Source organism: Cucurbita moschata, unplaced genomic scaffold (genome assembly GCF_002738365.1).
Source record: "Cucurbita moschata cultivar Rifu unplaced genomic scaffold, Cmos_1.0 Cmo_Scf00026, whole genome shotgun sequence".
Classification (NCBI taxonomy): domain Eukaryota; kingdom Viridiplantae; phylum Streptophyta; class Magnoliopsida; order Cucurbitales; family Cucurbitaceae; genus Cucurbita; species Cucurbita moschata.
This window is the reverse complement of record NW_019268542.1, coordinates 2538730-2546208: the sequence shown is the minus strand read 5'-3', so window position 1 is coordinate 2546208 and position 7479 is coordinate 2538730.

Sequence of the window (7479 nt, the reverse complement as noted above, 5' to 3'; positions counted from 1 at the left end):
AAAAAAAAAAAAAAAAAAAAAAAAAAAAAAAAAAAAAAAAAAAAAAAAAAAAAAAAAAAAAAAAAAAAAAAAAAAGTCGATAAACTAAACATACGAGTATTTCTCTAAAAAATTTAGCCACTTTACATATAATCTTTATATTCACATACCTAATATAACGATAAAGTGACGCTCGAGTAAATGAGATATACATGAATAAATCAAGATTTCTTTTCACTGACATCCTTTCAACTTTTTGCACCTTTGGGTCATTGGTATCCTCAATCGGGCTATAACAAGTACCAGTTCGTTTGTTTCATCAAAATTACTTAGGTAAAGAATGTGTTTCACTTAAAATTCACTCAACGCACAATAATCGATACTGTACCATATTCGAGAGAGAAAATAATCTTTGAGAAATAAGAAAAAATAAAAACTAAGACAGGGGACGAATGATATTTCCTTAACTCTTTGTTTTGTTGTTGTGGACGTATAAAAAATGGAAATCTTGTATATATTTTTAGATATAATTTAAGATTATTTGTTCAAAGGAGCTTAATCCAAACTTCTACGTTAACCTTAATTGTATCCCACTATTAATGAGTAATTTATTATTAAAACTAAACAATATACCTACAAAACGTTTATATGATACCAACTGTCACAATCACGGTTTCTAGGTAGCGGACTTGGCAATTGTGTGACACTCACTCTCAGCACTGAGTGAGTCAAGCCAACTTTAGATCACGTTGTCTACGATCGGGCACCGTGTATACAAACCTCGGGTCCCGATTTCAAGAGAAAATTTTAGAAATTGGGGGCAAGAGGTTTGGAAAAAGAGTTTTTAAAAGCAAGAAAGAGAGAGAGGGAGGGGTATTATATAGCATGCAAGCAAAAACGCAACAACAACGGCTTAGACAGTATATAACTTTTCGGGTACGAAGAATACGTAATAAAATAGTCTCAGTTGTTTGACTAAAACAATGCAACCATTATCCAAACTAAAGAATTTGATTCGAAGCTATCTCCTAATAGAGGGACGTTCAAGTAGTCTTTGTTGTAAGATTCGGTTATATCAATTTGAATAGGGTTTAACCACGACTATAAATATCAAACTCCAAAGTATTCATGAGCAAAGCAAGTTTCTTGAAACTATCTATCAAAGGTATTCCAAAATGAGTAGCGAAGAAGTGTTTCCTTCAAATCTATTCCCAATTAAGGATGTCAATCACAAAAAAGTACAAGAGGCTGCAAGGGATGCAGTGGAATGGTATAACAAGATTCGTGGACATTGTTTCATTTACAAGCGTGTCGTGAATGGTCTGTCTGATAGTATCGACAACCACGTCCATCATCAATATTATATTCTTGTGATAGAAGCTATAAATGACGATAGTATTCCTTGGTCATATATTGCAAAGGTGAAGCACTTTGGGCTTAACAAGATACCGCCCAAGCTCATTTCCTTTGAAGATGTCCTCAAGGATTTCAACAAGCATTAAAGTGCTCTCTGTTTACACTAAGCCCTCTATCTCTACAATATAGGGGGCATTACTGTCTTTTAACTATAAAAATGGCATTGAGCCACAATAAAATAATCACATAGTTTATATATATTTATCATTTTCTTTTTCTTCAAAAATTTGTCAAATTCAACTCCTAATTATATATATATATATATATATATATATATATATATATTAAAATCTATTAATTTTTTATTAGAAATAAATTTAAAATCAATTACTTTATGCACTAATACATTAATAAAAATATCTCTAAATTTTATACTTTATTTATTTCAAAAGTTTCAAAAATACTTCTAATTATTTTTAAGAATTATATGGAAGGGTGTTCTTAGGATTAGTTTTGAAACAGGTAAGACTGTATAAAAAATTACCGTTAGAACTTACCGTTAGAACTTTCAACAATGTTTTAAAATAATCGTTAAACTTTAAGAAGTTTCATTATATCGCTAAGTTTTTTAAAAACATTAAAAAATAACATTAGTACTCGGTTTAAAACATACCCATGAAAATTTAAAGGTAGCATTAACACCCTTCACTTTTAATAAAAAAAAAAAAATCAAAAAAGTTTTACGGTCAATATATGGACGGAAACTATCTATGAACACCTCCAAGATTATCTCCTTTTTAACTTTTAAAACTTCATTAGTATTTTTTAAACAGTAAGTTTATTCATCAATGTATTTATTTGGTGAAATTTTCCATTTTTCCTCTTCTTCATCCTCCTCGGTATTTAGCTTAGTTCGGTAATTTTTTCCTTTTTACTTGCTCTTTTTATCTTCTAAATCTATTGACAAGACTACTATCTATGTACTAGACTCAATCTATAATATGAATAATTAGAATAGAAGGAAAGAACTTGATTTCTTGTAACCCCATACGATGTGAAAAGGAGAACTGCGATAAGATTTACAGTAATACAGAGCAAAATTTCTCTCCCGAGATAAATTTTCAATCTACCGAGGTCTACTGGTGAACCCATGAACTTTTAGGGTGGGTTGATTGAGGAGAGATAAATGGAAAAGTTAGAGATCCACTTAGAGATGGAATATTTATTATTTTTATTATTGTAGGCCATTAAATCATCCTAAAAAACTCATGTTAGTTTGTGAGGATAGTTTTCAATTTTAGAAACCAGAAGTAGGTGTAACGTGACCCAAGTCCAAGAGGAATGTCAGGGCCATCAAGTGTGGAACCAATACCTTGGTCTTTAGATATTTATCTAACATGAATTTAATTTCTCTTTAGGTTGGGATATCCATTTACAGATATCTAACATGAATTTAATTTCTCTTTAGGTTGGGATATCCATTTACAGATATCTAACATGAATTTAATTTCTCTTTAGGTTGGGATATCCATTTACAGAAACCCTATATGTAAGCGCTCCAAGAACATGATATACAGAGACGAGACACAATTATGACAACACACGGACAAGATTTCATACCATTTTTTAAAAAAACTTAAGACGTAAATACGACAAAATACATTTTTTCTTCTTTTCTTTCTCCTTCCTAATTTCTCCGTTCTCACATTTAACTTTTTTTATTAAAAAAAAAAATTAAACGTGAAAAGGGAGAAGATGGAAGAAGAATAAAGAAAACCCTTAATTCTAAAAACGTATCAAATACTCTTTGACTGAGGTAAAAAAAAGCATGAGAATAACTTATTCTCACGTCCCATCTTTGAAACCATGTACTAAAGTTTAAGGCTTTTATATCGCTTTCTCATTTCTATGTTCACTCCGATTTTCGTTACTAAACAACCCATTAAATGACAAAATTAAAGTTGTAGTTAATCCATCGTAATATTTGACGTGCTAGTTTCAAACTACTTTGAATGGGCGGAAAGAAAGCATCAGAATAACTTATTCTTATGTCCCTCCTCGACACGTGTTGGATATCTATTGAACACTTGTTAATACAATGGATATGTTAGACATTTATAATCAAACATTTGGTATCAGACACTTCACTTTGAATAAATTTTTAGAGTGAAACATACATTAAACTATTTTTAAGCATACAAATATATAAATTTATTTATTTTGAATTTCTTTCTAATATAAAATTGATAAATTTCATAAAAAAATATATATATTTAAAATTACTATGTCATTGTCACATCCATGTCCTAGATTTTTTAAAGATGACATGTTACCATATTTTTGTGGTTTCATATTTATGTCTCGGATCCATATCTCATTTTTATTATTCAGATCGAGAAGCTTGCAGCTTAGAATTACTTAGATAGAGGATATGTTTCACTTAAAATTCACTTAACAGAGAATAATCAATACCTACCATATTCGAGAGAATAATCTTTTTATCTTTGAAAAATAAGAGAAGAATGTTCAGTATAAATATCGAACTCGTAAGTATTCATGACCAAAGAAAGTTTGTTAAAACTATCTATCAAATTATTCTAAAATGAGTTGTGAAGAAGTGTTTCCTTCAAATCTATTTCCAATTAAGGATGTCAATCACGAAAAAGTACAAGAGGCTGCAAGGGATGCAGTGGAATGGTATAACAAGTTTCATGGACATTGTTTCATTTACAAGCGTGTCGTGAATGGTCTGTCTGATAGTATCGACAACCACGTCCATCATCAATATTATATTCTTGTGATAGTAGCTATTGTTAAGGATATTTAGTAATAAATTATAGTTTACCATATATATTATATTTGATATTTCATTATAAGGCAAATATCTAACATTTGCCTTATTACCATAGGTATCTTTCCATTTATTGTTATTTCCATTTATTACTATTTCCATATCCTTGTAATTTATTTGATTATAAATAAGATAACTTTCACACCATTTAGGTGTGGTGGATTCAGCAAACATTCACATGGTATCAGAGCCCCTTCGGTTTAACAACCCCAAATCCTTTCTTTTCAATGGCTTTTGAAATCTTCTACTGTTCTTCTCCACCACCCCTGTTGCCTTTGACGCCGCAGGAGCAGTCTTCATGGCTACCGCAGGCGGAGCCGATTAATTACTCTTCGGCTCCACCCTATTGACCTCCAAATCATCCTTCACCATACTCTGTACATACAACCTTACATTTTTCAAACATAGTCTCTTTCATTCTCTTCTCAATTTTTCCTTTATCCTTCATCCTTCACAGAAACCCTAATCTTAGGATCTTCATCAGCATTTCTCTTCGAAAATATACAGAATCTCGATAAGCCTATCGACCTTTTGCAGAGATTCACCTTTGGAATCTAGGCGCCGCACTGGCATCTTCGCCAACCAAGTTGCTGCCGCCCTTCTCGCCAAAATTGGCTCCTTCGCCCCAATGTGGCGACTCTTCCGGCTGCCCTTTTTGCCAAAATTGGCTCCTTCGCCCAATGTGGCGACTCTTCCGGCTTCAACATTGTCTTTGTCCCTTGCTCTAGGTTTCCCCTTCTACTTCTTGGGGTTAGACATATTCTCACCAGAGCCAAGGTAACATCGTCGCTAAGCGACAATTCCTGTTTATGGGTAGACATATTCTCGTCGAAGCCAAGGCAGCATCGCCGCTGAGCGGCGATCCCTCTGCAATTTTCGATGGCCAAGAAAGTGTTTCTTTACGCCTCCTCTGAACCAGGTTGTTGACATCTTCACGAAAAGTGTTTCTCAACCACTTTCAATTTTTCAGATTCAAGCTTCACGTTCGTTCAAATCCGACGTTCAGCTTGCGGTGGGGTGTTAAGGATATTTAGTAATAAATTATAGTTTACCATATATATTATATTTGATATTTTATTATAAGGCAAATATCTAACATTTGCCTTATTACCATAGGTATCTTTCCATTTATTGTTATTTCCATTTATTACTATTTCCATATCCTTGTAATTTATTTGATTATAAATAAGATAACTTTCACACCATTTAGGTGTGGTGGATTCAGCAAACATTCACAGCTATAAATGACGATGGTATTCCTTGGTCATATATTGCAAAGGTGAAGCACTTTGGGCTTAATTATAAAGATCCCTTGCTCATTTCTTTTGAAGATAGTTTTCAACAATTTCAACAAGCATTAGATTGCTCTTTGTTACACTAAGCCCTCTCTCTACAATATAGGGGCATTACTGTCTTTTAACTATGAAAGTGGCATAAAGCCACCCTAAAACAATCACACAGTCTATATATACACTATCCTTTTCTTTTTCTTCAAATTTTTTCAAATTCTAACTCTTAATTATACATATTAGGGTTAATTCCTAGGTGCTTAGTGAATATGAAGATTATAAGTAAAAGGACTAATTTCTTATGCAAATTCTCTAATAATAATAATAATATATATAAATATAAATTTTATTAATTTTATATTAGAAAGAAATTCAAAATCAATAAACTTATGCACTAATATACTTAAAAATAATTTAATGTGTATATTACTCTAAAAAATTATTCAAAGTTAAGTGTTGGATACCTAATGTTGAATTTATATTTATACGTGTAACGACCCTAAATTTCTACTTACTCAGAGTCGTTATAGACGTTTCATACTCTTTTAAAATGTGGAATATAACTCTTAAAAGAAAATATCATTTATAATATGAATGTCGAAAACATTTAAAACCTCTTCTAATTCTTGAAAATACAGTCATTGGTCTTATGTGTTGAATACGAAATATTGAAAAGTTTTAAAAAATAAAAACAATACAAAATAATTTAAAAAAATGAAATGCAAAACAACATGTTGTAACATAAGACTAGAAATTTAAATATGAGTCTACCCTATGCACCTGTCACAGTCTCTACTCGCAATGTCGCCATCATCCATACATGGGCTATAAGGATCGGGTTGACTCAATGATTCCAAAGAGATGGGTAAATTTTTCGTAAAACAAACAAAATTAAAACATAACATACATTATATTTATATCATATCAAAATAAAGTTTATATAAAGTATTTAAAACACAACACAACAATTAAAGTACAAAATAAGGAACGATACAAGACATTTTAAAACCAAAGGGTTGAGGATAACGGGTGAGGTTTGTCTATGGCACCTACTCTAGAGTCCTCTCCCGACCTCGACCAGCTCCTTATTACTTGAAAAAAAATGGAGAATAAGGAATGAGCACAAAGACTCAGTAAGCAGCCTACTTGTAAGCTCTTAATCGTGTTTTTGATAAGCTAGGGTACCATGCCTTTTCTTTTCATGTTCGTGTCATAAGTTCTTGTTCTATTTCTTAATTCATTCTCCAAAACAATCCCTTTAGGATTTACGGTATTAATCATAAAATTGTTGACCTGTGTTTGAGGCTTCATGCATTCCAAGTGACACAGTCTTAATACCTATGCTCAAGGCTTCATGCGTTCCAAGCAACGTAGTCTAAGTCATGAGCATGCTGTACCGTGGGAGGTCTTAGGAGGTTCTTGATTCTTGACTAAGATAACTTACTCTCTTCTTACTCCATCGTGACCCTAGATTACTCCCCATGATAGACCATAAGGTTATGTGATCGATGCATGCATGAACATGGAATAAACCATAAAGGACACGTGATATGGCATAGACCATATAGGTCATGTGATTGGTGCATACTTGAACATGACATCTTGCAAATCATTCGATACCCATAGCATGGCGCAGAGCATCTCATCTAGGTGAGGGAAATGAGGCCAAATATGACATCCTACAAAGAAAACATGGTGCAGGGCATCCCACCTAGAAGTGGAAACTTAGGCCTCTAAAAGCACCGCATGGTGGGAGGTATGGGCCACAATTTGACATGCTTAGAGTATTACCAGCATTCTTAAGTTCTGAGTTTGAGAACCTTGGTCCCTTGTCCCTTATATTTGAGTGGTACCTAGCATTCTTCTTACTTTTGTAGTTGTAGTGCTTGTTTGGTATTGTCCTTAGTTCTCAATCTTGTAAGTTCCTTAGGTTCATAATTCCCTGTGGCATAAGTTGTCACATGCATTCGTAATCATATGAACCCATCCTAATATCTAGCATGA